At 40.6% G+C, this 13,278-nt stretch overlaps 1 protein-coding gene and 1 long non-coding RNA gene across 3 annotated transcripts in view; one reads left to right on the top strand and one right to left on the bottom strand.

Annotated features, from left to right (window-relative positions):
* LOC146785210 (uncharacterized) overlaps positions 1-10,790 on the top strand; it is a 368,347-nt gene extending 357,557 nt beyond the window's left edge. Inside the window, exon 2 of the long non-coding RNA XR_014970587.1 lies at positions 7,967-10,790. This is a non-coding gene — a long non-coding RNA (uncharacterized LOC146785210). The remainder of the gene's footprint in view (positions 1-7,966) is intronic.
* ANKMY1 (ankyrin repeat and MYND domain containing 1) overlaps positions 1-13,278 on the bottom strand; it is a 588,784-nt gene that overhangs the window by 406,154 nt on the left and 169,352 nt on the right. The gene's annotated exons all lie outside the window — the stretch shown is intronic.

Here is a 13,278-nt window from a genome sequence, read left to right as displayed (position 1 = left end):
GTTGGATAGCGGGAAGGTAAAAATTACTATTCCCACTCCAGTGAGTGCAACAGTAGGGAAAGCGTTGGATAGCGTAGGGGTAAAAATTACTATTCACACTCCAGAGAGAGCAACAGTAGGGAAAGCATTGGATAGCGTAGGGGTACAAATTACTATTCACACTCCAGAGAGTGCAACAGTAGGGAAAGTGTTGGATAGCATAGGGGTACAAATTGCTATTTCCACTCCAGAGAGTGCAACAGTAGGGAAAGCGTTGGATAGCGGGAGGGTAAAAACTACTATTCCCACTCCACAGAGTGCAACAGAAGGGAAAGCGTTGGATAGCGGGAGGGTAAAAATTACTATTCCCACTCCAGTGAGTGCAACAGTAGGGAAAGCGTTGGATAGCGGGAGGGTAAAAATTACTATTCCCACTACAGAGAGTGCAACAGTAGGGAAAGCGTTGGATAGCGTAGGGGTAAAAACTACTATTCACACTCCAGAGAGTGCAACAGTAGGGAAAGCGTGATATAGCGTAGGGGTACAAATTACTATTCCCCCTCCAGAGAGTGCAACAGTAGGGAAAGCGTTGGATAGCGTAGGGGTAAAAATTACTATTCCCACTCCACAGAGTGCAACAGTAGGGAAAGCGTTGGATAGCGGGAGGGTAAAAATTACTATTCCCACTCCAAAGAGTGCAACAGTAGGGAAAGCGTTGGATAGGGGGAAGGTAAAAATTACTATTCCCACTCCAGAGAGTGCAACAATAGGGAAAGCGTTGGATAGCCTAGGGGTAAAAATTACTATTCCCACTCCAGTGAGTGCAACAGTAGGGAAAGCGGTGGATAGCGTAGGGGTAAAAATTACTATTCCGACTCCAGAGAGTGCAACAGTAGGGAAAGCGTTGGATAGCGGGAGCGTAAAAATTACTATTCCCACTCCAGTGAGTGCAACAGTAGGGAAAGCGTTGGATAGCGTAAGGTAAAAATTACTATTCCCAGTCCAGTTAGTGCAACAGTAGGGAAAGTAATGAATTAATATTTTATTAAAAATAAATTAGTTATCAATACCAATAAAAAATGAATTTCAATTAATTACCAATTGCAAAATATTTAATAATAATTAATTATAAATACCAATAAATTGTATTTATTAAAAATGTATTACATATTAATAATGAATTATCAAGTAAATCATTTTCAGTACCAAGAATTATTAAATATAAAAAAATACCAATTATTAATTGCCAGTAAATTAATTATCAATACACAAAAACATTTTCAATAATTTATTACAATAAAGTTACTTCCCACCCTATTCCCCTATAAACCCACAACTCGCTACGAATAATAAATTAATACAAATAACATAATTATCAATTAATCAATTAATAAAAAATATTTACCAATTAATAAAAATTAATTACCAATTAATAATTAATCAACAATAAATTATCAATACCAATAAATAAAAATAAATATTTACTTAATTACAATTAAATTACTTCCCACCCTCTTCCCGTATAAACCCACAACCAACTACGTAACTAAAATGCAAAATTAAATTAAAAATAATTCATAATTCATAAAAATTACTATTTAATTTACTATAATTAAATTACTTCCCACCCTATTCCCCTATAAACCCACAACACGCTACGGAATTAAATTACGCTTTTAACACATATATTAACATACAAAACACTTAAAAAAATTTAATATTATTAAAAATTTGATATATTTTAATGCCTATATTATGTACTTCGATATTTTGACAGTCGATATTACTTACCTGCATTTCGATAATATTAACCACTATATTATGTCCATTCGATATTTTTTCCATTCTATATTTTGTACTCGATATTATGTCCATTCTATATTTTTTTTTCGATATTGTGTCCAGTTACCAGAAACTGCTAATGAATGCATACATTTCTTGGTCACTGTGATTATGTGAGATAATGGATTTTCGATTACATCACTTTAATAGCACCTTTGCTGGCTTCTATTAAACAAGCAACAGACAGAAATGACAAGATAACGTGGACACCAGAGATGAGGGAGACTTTTCAGAAATTAAAGACTGAGTGTGACGGGAGGAAGACATAAGGGAATAGATTCCATAGTCCCTTAGATACATACCAACTGAAGCCCTGTTCCTTTCTGTACCCACCCCGTGGACTGTCTGTGCCTTTAAGACTCTCAACGGAGTCTCTCAATGAGGAGGAAGGTGGTCCGCGACCTCTTCTGACAGACTCAGTTTTAAACCAATCAATATACGCCCTGAAACAAGAAAGTCCAGAAGAAGAAGCAGTGGGCGTCCCCGCCCCACGAAGAGTACCAGGACGGAGTAAGAAGACGCTGGAGGAGAACAGCGTGCAGAGCCCACGAGGCACACGCGATCCGGAGTAGGACAGAGGATCCATCCCTGATGCCGGAGAAACACCAGGAGGCCACTGGTCTTACATCTAGCCCCGCCACACTCCCAGAAGAGCGTGGCTAACCAAGGTAAGTGCTCGTATGCAGGGGCTCACTGGGAGATGGGGAGAGAAAAGGAAGTTGAGCGAGAATCCTGTTTCCTTTGGTTATCTGTTAAAATACCCGTATAGTGAGGAGCATTGCGCAGAGCTCTAAAAAGAAAACACTATATAAAGCCACTAAATGAATACTCATTGGAGGTTCTCTTTGTTGTGGTTGTTATCTATTTCTTTTTTTTCTCTCAAAGCCAGTCCATTAACCAGATTAGAGCAAAGACCATTTTCAGCACTCGGGGGTGGGCCAAGGAATTTCTTTTTGGTTTGGTTATATCTCCCTCACAAACTACCTCGCTTATGACATTTTCATCAACTTCCTGTTGTTCACCTTTGGTTACTCTTCCCCTGAGGGGCATGTCCAAACTGGTGATCCAGGCATATTCCTACCTCTGAAAGATCAGAAGGCGGAACTGAAGATGGAAGGACCTTCATTCACTAAAGACTTTCAATTCCCTTTGTTAAGAAATAAAAAAAGTCTATAGACTAAAACAGAGTACTACAGCGTCTTTTTTTGTCATACCCGCTACAACAGGGGTCTCCAACAAGTAGCTCGGGAGCTACTGGTAGCTCGCCAGTACCTTCAAAGTAGCTCTCTGAGGTGAAGTCAAGCCCAGTATCAATTTCAGATTAGGTGCCTATTAAAGAAGGCGGCACTGATCATCTCAAGACCCTAAGAGTGACAGCCAGCCAAACTTATCACAGTAACTCATACTAACACTCAAACACACACTGTGCCAGCTTATAGGACCTGCTACATGACAGTCTGTATCCAATCTCAATATAATTAAGCCACAAGGAGAATGACCATATTGCAGTCCCTCCTTTATCAGTCACAACATGTGCGTGAACAGTGCACCATAAAAAAGTATGGCAGCAGTAGCCTGAGCTGTAATCAGTGCTGACTCACCAAAGTGCGGGACTGCAGGAGTTAGAGTGAAAATGTGTCAGTTAGATGCACGATCAGCTCAAGACCTGAGGAGAACAGGGTATGATCCAGACCAGAGAAAATTAAGAGATTCATCAACATTTATGTGTGTGCCCATAATAAACACTATTGCTTCCTGAAACTATGCCTGGTGCCAAGAACCGACAAATATATATGCTAGCCACATCAGAAGAGTGTTATATTTGGCATAATTGTGTCCATTCCTGACATAATAGTGCCAATGCCATAATTATGGTCATCCTTAACTATTTCAGTATTTTTGGTCTAGTTGTGGTATGCTGGCAGCCATCATAGACCTACTCTGAGCATGACTGGCCTATATGTACCTATTCCTGGTATATTAATGGTCATGACTGATATGTGGTCTTATCCCTGATCCTTCTGGTTTCCAACCTTGGCACAACTGTGGCCCTAGTATAATGGTGGGCATTCCTGGCATAATCCAGGCATCCGTGGTGCTATGGTGAGCATCCATTATGATATAATGGGGTAACCCACAATTGTCCACAGACCTGGGTAACAATTGGTATAGGAAACAACGGTCCTAGACTTCTTTAAAGCTACAATTCAGTTATGAAAAACATTCATTAGTCAAAGGGCATCTGGCACATATAGAATTAGCATTGTATCATTAATGTACCACCATTCTCTTTACAATGCAAACAAATATATCCTCAAAAGACACAAAGGCACAAAATATCGCTCCAATAGTGACCGTTTATTATTTAATTACTTTTAGAATAGATCAGCATATTCAATGCTCCAAATAGAGAAAGAGGTTGCTCCACGGGGAGTGTGAAAAAAGGAAAGTTCTCGTGAAGTAGGACAGATATAGAGGAGGGGAATCCAAAAGGCAAATTCAATAACCAATTAATTACACATTCTGGTATCCTTAGTAAAACTGGTTGTGGTTCATAGTGGCACCAGTTTTACAGATAGGCCTGTCCCTTATGGATTTACAAATATTCATTTCATGATTTTCTGATGATGCACAGAGAACATTCATTTGTGAAAAGGCTGGCTGGGATGATATCAGGTACAGACCACGGGGGGAGAGTGTTGACATTTCGACCCTGGTGCAATGAGGGTAATTGATATCCTCTGCAGGCGGGTCTTCCTCAGGGGCTGTATCCTGACTGTACCTCACCCTAGGTTGCCTCCCCTCCAACCGTCTTGAGGAAGACCCACCTGCAGAGGATATAAATTACCCTCATTGCACCAGGGTCGAAACGTCAACACTCCCCCCCCCCCCCACCCCCCAGTGGGCCTGTACCTGATATCATCCCTGCCCTGCCTTTTCACAGACTAATGTTCTCTGTGTGTCATCAGAAAATCATGAAATGAATATTTGTAAATCCATAAGGGACAGGCTGTCTGTAAAACTGGTGCCACTATGAACCACGACCAGTTTTACTAAGGATACCAGAATGTGTAATTGATTGGTCATTCAATTTGCCTTTTGGTTTCCAATGTTGAGCATCCATGGCATATTACTGTAATACCTGGATATTTAAAGTAGTCTGTCCATATGAGGCATTTGTTCATGGGATTACATGATGATGACAAGCTGATGTTTTGAGACTGTGTATTTCTCAAAAACTGAAAATTGATATTTTAAAGGCAGTTTTAGTTTTCAAAAATGGGGTTTCTTCTGGAAAATTGAGTTTTTTTGCCCACGGTGGAAAGTAGTATTAAATCGAAAAATGTGCATTTTCAGAAACTGTTGAATGATAATTCAAGCTGAGCTGGGGAGACGTACTGCTGTGCTTATGTCATTTGTGCCACTGGGCATGTCAAGATTCGAATGCTACTTCATAAGTCATGGGGAGGCATTTAATATTGACTAACTTTTTCCCAGCATTTCTGCTGGTAACCGCACTTGGTATACTTGGGTGGTAACTACTAAAAATGATGCTTTGTGTGGTCATAGTGGTCTATATTGATCAGGATACAGGAGCAAGATACACAGATGCAGCAGTAGTCAGAGCACAACAGCATGATTCTTCTGATACACTCCACATGGTAGAGCAGCTGACACGACCAGCACATTATTGTGAACAAGCAGCAGAATTGCTTGCATTGATAGCAGCTGTTAAGCAAGTTGTAGAAAAAGTAATCACAATTTCTTCAGATTCAATTTATGTGACTATTAATGTACCTTGCAGTATTATGAGATGGAGAAGAAGAGGTTCTGGTATAGGTACTTGTATTACCACAGGCAGTGGCAGTGGCAGTTGTGAAATGTGAAGCACATACAAATAGACAGGATTTTGAATCTCAGGTTAATGCACTAGCAGATTGGGCAGCTAAAGATGCAGCTAGGCGCACCCCCAACTGTGCCATCAGATTTATAGCATGTCCCTGTTTTGGTAGCTCAGACTGCTTTGCCATCTGACTCTAACCAGAACACAGATAATGACACATCTCTTTATTCTGAGACCGCATGTTTACATCTTCGAGAATAGCAGGAAGGTGCTCCACCGCATGAGAAACAGTTATGGAAGAATAGAGGATGCTCCCAGTCAGGGGATAACCTAATATATAGGCATTTATCTACAGGTATACCTGTGATGCCACAGGCTTTACTTATGATAGCTCTTGATCAGTTGCATTTACCAGCTCCTATTTCAAGAGATCACTTGTCTATGCAAAAACAACAAGGCTGGTTTGTTCCCAATTTGCATGATATGCTTACCACGAGCCTTCATAACTGTATTGCCTGCCAACAATTCTCTACCAATCCTACGTTGAAAGTGATCAACTTTACCAAAACCACAAGGTCCTTTTAAAGCCCTTCATATTGACTTTGTGGACATGATTGATAGGTGCAACAGCTACCGGTACCTCATAGTTGTAGTTTGCACTTGTTCTCAATGGATTGAAGCAGGACCATGCGTTCATTGTGATGCTACGTTAGCTGCTACATATGTGATTCGTGAGGTGATTCCATGATGGGGAATTCCTTAAGGGATATGATCTGACAACGGCGCATACTTTGTTAATACAATCTTCACACATCTTGCAACAATGTTAGCGATACAACATAAACTATCCTCTGTTTATCATCCCCAAAGCAATGGCATTTTTGAGTGCCCAAATGGCCTACTGGAGTAAGATCAGCAAGCTATATGCTACATTGCACAAGAAGTGGTTGTAATTTCCACCATTGTCACTCTTTTCCCATAGAAATAAGCCTTGTTCTAATCTTCACCTGACACCCCTTCAGATAGTGACAGGGAGACCAATGAAAGTACAAATTCCTGCCACAAGAAGTAATATAAAGGGAGAAAGCTCAGCTGAAAACCTAAACGATTAAATGCATGTTTACCTTTATGAATTAATCAAGGCTACGAAGTTTATTCCTAAACAGGTAACCAAAGGGAAGGAGAAGTGCGCCACCGCGGAGGACGACCTCCTAGTTGTGCAAGTAGGGGACTCTGTTTTGTTCATAATTTTGTCTGGAAAAGGAGACAGCCCGATTCAATTAACCCCACTTGGTGACGATGGTGACTCCCACTGCCCCCAAGGTAGATGGTAGGAAACCCTGGCCCACATTTCAGATATCCGTCTGAATCTAGCATCACTCCAAGCATCATCAACAATGTAAATGAAACAAGAGGGAGGCAGGAGATTGTTACCGTAAAAATACCCCCCTCCACCTCTGCCTTTGGGAAACAGCACGGAATTATGTATTTTTGTGTTCTTTTTTCGTCTCTCAATGCTATCTTTTTTATTGCTGCTCTTCAATAGCAACATGTCTTTTAGTTCTAACATTATACATCTGCAACGAGAACTCTCTATTCATGATAAAGCGTCCCATAATGTTCATACCAGATTATCAGATAATATGCGGTATCAACATATATCAGATATAGGTTCCGAATGTACCAATGAATCATGTTTCATCTGGTCTCTAAATCCTCATGTCACAGGATCAGATAGACTACATTCAACTAAAGAAGTACCCCGAAGCACAGCTTTATGTCTTTTACATCTCTACTTGTGTAGTGTTAAGGTTCAATTGCAACTAACATATATTAAAGTAGCACGTTTTTAGTCAATGCCACACAATATGACTCCTTAGCAGAAGTTTTATATATCCTTACAGATAGACAGGATATTAAGGATGAGATAACACGAATTAAGAAGAAAGGTAATCTTACTACTGTAGAATGGGTTCAGATGGTTTTAGATTTAGGCTTTTTAGGATTAACACACCCGCCCACCGATTGTAGTAGGTATTTAGTGAATCCTTTCCCCCCAGATTGTGGTCGTAGGCCAGGATTTAGAGTCACCTGATCAGTTTTTGCCCATGATCAATGGCATTCTGATATTGAATGTTCCTGTAGTTTCATATCTTTATGGAATGGTACTGAAGTTAGTCAGAATACAGTAAAGAAGTGTGTGCGTATCTGGAATGAAAACATTACACATTTCACTTGGATGGATAGTACAGTAAGTCCTCAGACAGTCATGACATTAACTTCTGTTTCTTTATATTTCAGAGGAAACGGCACCATTAATGTAGGACGCAATATTGGTTGTAGAACCACAATAGATAACGCGGACATGCATGGGGGCACCTCCAGTCTCATGGACTATATTGGGAATGTGGAGAACTACTGTATGCCCAGTTACCACCAAACTGGGAAGGCCTCTAACCAATCGTCACCTTGCATGCCTCTCTTTTGGTAATTCCAGGAATTAAAATCTCAGTTTTATACGAACACCCCATGAGCCATCCAACGCCATTGTTACATCATCATCCAAGGGAAAAGAACTACAGAGTATTATGGCACCAATACGTGGAATGGCATTCTCCAGGAGTATCAGTTGTTTAATGATGCACACCAGTTCTTTAGAAGCATTCTACCATTTGTTCAGTCTAAAGCAACTGCTTGAAGGCTGAAATTAACTCAATGGGAGTTGCTGAACTGCGTGAATACTAGAAAGGAAGGAAATAATGCCAAAAAGGAAGAGTTGCGTGCTATGAAAATAATGATAAACAACACTGCTATGTACATGACCTTATGACGGCCTTGAAAGGAGGGATATGTGCCAAATTTAGATCTGCTTGTTGTACTTATGTCCCAGTGAATGATGCTGGCTGTGGAACTCTTTTTCAGAGGCTATACAGACTTTACGCACTTTACAAAATAAAATGGTAGATGTAGGAAGTTCCCCAGATAATTGGTTCAGTAGGTGGCTGTCATTGCTGCCATCCTGGATGTTGGAATTGTTGGGAGCCTTCTGCCAACTATAGTGTCTCTACTAACATTTTATTGTCTTACACGATTAGTCCTAGCATGTTGTAGAAGGATAGGTACAAAGTGTAACATACAAGATCCCACTAACCTGGTAACAGACAGGTTCCACGGGAACGAAGTGAATTTCCCTACACTTCCCCAAAACAGCTTTTAAACGAGATAGGAGTTGTTCTCGATTAAGAACACTGCTCAGGGGGAGATAAGGGGAAGAGAATAACCACAGTTCACTCCACTCTTCCCCTTGTAGGTATGACAGGCCACTCCCAGGGATGATGCAAGGACAGCGACAACAAATAATTCCCTCCTAGGAGCACTGTAGTAAGTGTGTAGAGTTAACAGCACTCTACATCCAAAGGGCTGTTAGTTACTTCTTTACCATCACGTAAAACAAAAAGTCATCCAAAAAAGCAGGGCACTAAATGGCAGAAATGAAGTGACGCTTTAATAAATCAATGGCAGCAACATATATGCAGGACAGCACAGTCAGGGAACATTGAGAAGAGGAGGAAAAAATATGAGTTGTAACTGTGGCTGCTACAAAAAAAAAGTACGCAGGAACAAGATAGGAGTTTAAGGGATTGAGAACTCCTCTTGTCAAAACAACGGGCTAACTGTGGTGAAATGAAATACTCACACGCAGGTAGCGCGCGTCTGGTAGCAGTCTCTGTTCAATGGTGGCGGGATAGAATGTATCAATTATCCCGCATCAGCCGGAAGGAGCGGCGATGTAAAGATTTGCAGAATACAATGTTTCAATCTTTGCGTGTCTGCTGGCCAAGAGCAAAGAGATATAAAGTTGCCAGTATCTCTAGGCTGCAGGCAAGTAATTGCGCGTCTAGCGGGAAACTAAGTATCAAAAGTCCCAGAGTAGCCAGGGGAAGGACAGGTTTAAGTCAAACCACAGGAGAAAAGAAGCTACAACAAAAATGGGTTTCTGGAGACAGACAAGTAATATCAAGTATTCAGGAAACTCGGTCAGAAACTAGAGAAACAAGACGAAGTCGTCACGCAAGCCAGTCAGGATATGAACTCAGGAAGGGGGGGCATGGAAACCAGTCAGGACAGGAAGCCAAGAAAAGTCTCTCTCACATAACACAAGAATAAGCTCACAAGGGAGCATGTACAAATGTCTCTTCTAGTATGCAGGAGTACAAGTAAGGGAGTCTCAATAAAAAGAGATACTCCTTATACCAGACATGCACTGAGGAACTAGATTATGTTCCACATCACAGAACACGTGGCCTGATTCCTGACACAAAGGCGGGAGGGATGTTTCCAATTAGGACACCAATGCAAGTAGTAGATTCTAAGGACAATATATATCATCTAGTACCAAGTGTAGACCAAGGTTTAGATCTAGTAGTTGTAATATCAACTAGTGGAGGGAATGTTATGGGAAATGTGAAATTTTAAAACATGGCGCAACAGCAGACTACAGTAGAAAGCGTAACACAGCTATACGTGGTGATAGAACAGTGCAGGCCAAACACTGGTGCTGATGAGAGAGAGGTGAAGAGTTCATTTGAAAGTAAAATGCATGAACTACAAGGTTGTAGTGAAAGGAAAACTTGTGTTTGATAAGGTTGAGGTAATTTAAGGCCTTAGCACACTGGCACATATTCTGTGGTCCTAGTCAAACAAGCATACAAATGAATATGATTGAAGAATAGGAGCAGGAGATTGAATTAGTCAAAGGGTACACAAAAAATCTGATAAGAGGTCTTAGGAGCACATGATAAGGCACACACACAAATAAATATACCATCACCTCATATATAAGAATGCTTTGTTTGTTAAGCATTGCTAGACCTGCAATAAAGGTTGTGTGGTGAATTAGGTTAGTTTAGGGTCATAGGGTTACCAGTGGCAAGATGTTTTTTCCAGAACTAATGTACAACTATGTTGTGATTCATTGTTTGACGTTTTGCAATAAAGTTTTTTCTGACTTTGTATAAACGAAGGTGCCTGTGAAGCAGCAGAGTGAGACCCGCTGTTTACTTGTATGGACTTGCCACTCTCCCTGTCGCAACAGTAAAAAGCATTTTCTTTTACTTTGCCAAAAGGAGTCTGCCTTTTTCTTTATTCTTAAGTTACCCTGCAACATTGTCCCATCACTAGTGGCGTGTGCTTGAATATTTCTATAGACAGCACTCCTCATTGTGTACGTGTACATGTGTGAATGCATGTGGTGTTTGTATAGAGCAAACCTAGTCAAAGACAGCAGAACGCTTTACAGGGTTAAATGTCAGGATACAGCCAACAAGTGATTTGAGAGGTAGGGTGGCATGTTACTGCATCATGATGTAGTTTTCCTTAAAGTGACACGCATTCTTTCCTATCTTTCTTTCTTTATTTATTTCTGTATTCGGTTTGTACATTTAAACCATAAAAGTACATGATTAAAAGAATGCAGTATACAATGCAATAGATAAAAATGAATAGTTCATCATAGATATGAATCAACAGCTAAAAAAGCAACTATCAATAATCTCAAAAACAAAATGCAAAAATTCTAAAACAGACATAGACTTCTGTGGTCGCGAGTTTCAGAAACAGCTTGACACAGTTAAAGATAGCGTTGTTCGAGGGAGTCACAGTTCCTATGAAAGAATGTGATAGAAAAGACGAAGAATGTCGTTCTCTTAATGTAATAACAGGGGACAGTATGTCCTTGTCTTGGTGCCCTCACACACCGCCAAGGATGTCATGCTTCATCATTGGGTGATGCTCCTCATCGGGCCGGCGCTATAATTCCCTACGGGTTCCCCGAAGGGTCACTTTTTCAGAGATCTTTTGAATGATTAAGCCGTAAAGGTGTGTGCGGGCCTGAGTTTGGAGTAGTGTCCAGTGCAGTGTTAAAAGATGGCTGGAGGGAGGTAGTAATAGGTTTAATGAGAAAAAAATCCCTCTGTCATCAGTAAAAAACCAAAAGGTTGTGCTGCTCGAAGGGTGATAATGGTCCCCAGTAGCTAGGCTTAATCATTCAGCAGTTGGAAGGCACTGAGATCTATAGATCTTGATTAAGGAGACTAAGGCACTCCCTTTCCTAGGACGGGGTAAACTAATTAACGAGCATATTGCTCTGGAGAGCTTGTTCACACTATTTGCTATGTGCGCTTTCCAAGAGCCGCTATCACTGAAGGTCATTCATAAATAGGAGAAAGTACTCGTACTGAGTAGGCTATAATCACCTACTTTCAAGGATGGTGTGTTATATTTTTTGGGACCGCAGGACATAATAAAAGACTTGTTAACATTTGTTTGTTTGAAGATCTAGTGTGCCATGAATGTGTTCACTATGAATTTAACAAAGCCACTCACAAGAAGAGAGAGGGCTTTTAGGGTACGGGCCATTAGCACAGCGTCATCAGCGTACAACAAAGTGGTTAAGGGAGAACTTCGAATTCTGGGAACATCATGGCTGGTGGTAGTTAAAAAAGAGTGAAGGTCATTAATATATAGAATGAATAAAAGTGGGTATAAAACACAACCTTGTCTCACACCTCTCATAATGTTGACATATTCTGAGACATCGCCATTGGTGTTAATTCTTATTCTTGCTTTCGTGCCTCTATGTAGGTAAGCTAAAAAGTGCACAAGTGCTTTTTCCAAACCGAGGGAGATTAAGATGGACCACAGCTTTGAGCGGTCAACACTATCAAACTCTGTTGATAGATCCATAAATGCCAGATACACAGGGGAGTTTTTTGCTATATTGTATTTCCCTATAATTAGTTTGAGATTAAGACACTGCTCTATAGTGCCCACTTTAGGTTTGAAGCCATACTGACTAGGGTGAAGTATTGACTTCTCTTTAGCCCATTAATTTATGCAATTGTATAGGACCCTACCCAAAACTTTTATAGTGGTGTCAATTAATGAAATAGGTCTGTAACAGCTGGGCTAGGAACCTTCCCATTTTTAAAAAACAGGCACTATAATGGTTGTCGACCATGATTCAGGTATAGGACCAATGGCAAGACTATTAAAAACAATCAACAGTAATGGCGCCCAAATGTTCAGGTTGTGCTTCAAAAAGTCGATATGTAACCAGTCAGGGCCAGGTGTCTTACCCCTAACACTCTGCTGCAGTGCCTCCTCTACCTCTTTCGGCAGAGTAGCATTAATGGGCGTAGCCTGTCCAGAGATTTTAGAAAAATGGGTCTCCCAGTCTTGACTGGAGATATTCCAATCAGTCTTTGGGTCTGTGCAATTAGGTTGCTTCATCTTTTTAACTGTAGCCCAGAAAAGTTTACTGCTCTCACTGTTTGCAGCTAGGGTGAGCGATTCCCATAGTTGGGTCAGTAGTTTTGCTTTCTTGTGATTTATTGTCTGCTTATATTGCTTGCAGGCTTCAATCACGGCTTGAGAATTATTTGGAGCAGCCTTAAGGGTCCGTCATAAAGGACGGTTAGTGTGAGAACAATCCCGGTTAAACCATTGTGGTCTACTCGGGGATTCATGGGCTGGCATCATGAGCTCTTGTTTGATTTTGCAACATAAGTGGACAAAAGCAACAGTTGAAGGATTAGTAGTATCATCCTCAGTAA

Source organism: Triturus cristatus, chromosome 11 (genome assembly GCF_964204655.1).
Source record: "Triturus cristatus chromosome 11, aTriCri1.1, whole genome shotgun sequence".
Taxonomy (NCBI): Eukaryota; Metazoa; Chordata; class Amphibia; order Caudata; family Salamandridae; genus Triturus; species Triturus cristatus.
This window is presented reverse-complemented; position numbering and strand designations above follow the sequence as displayed.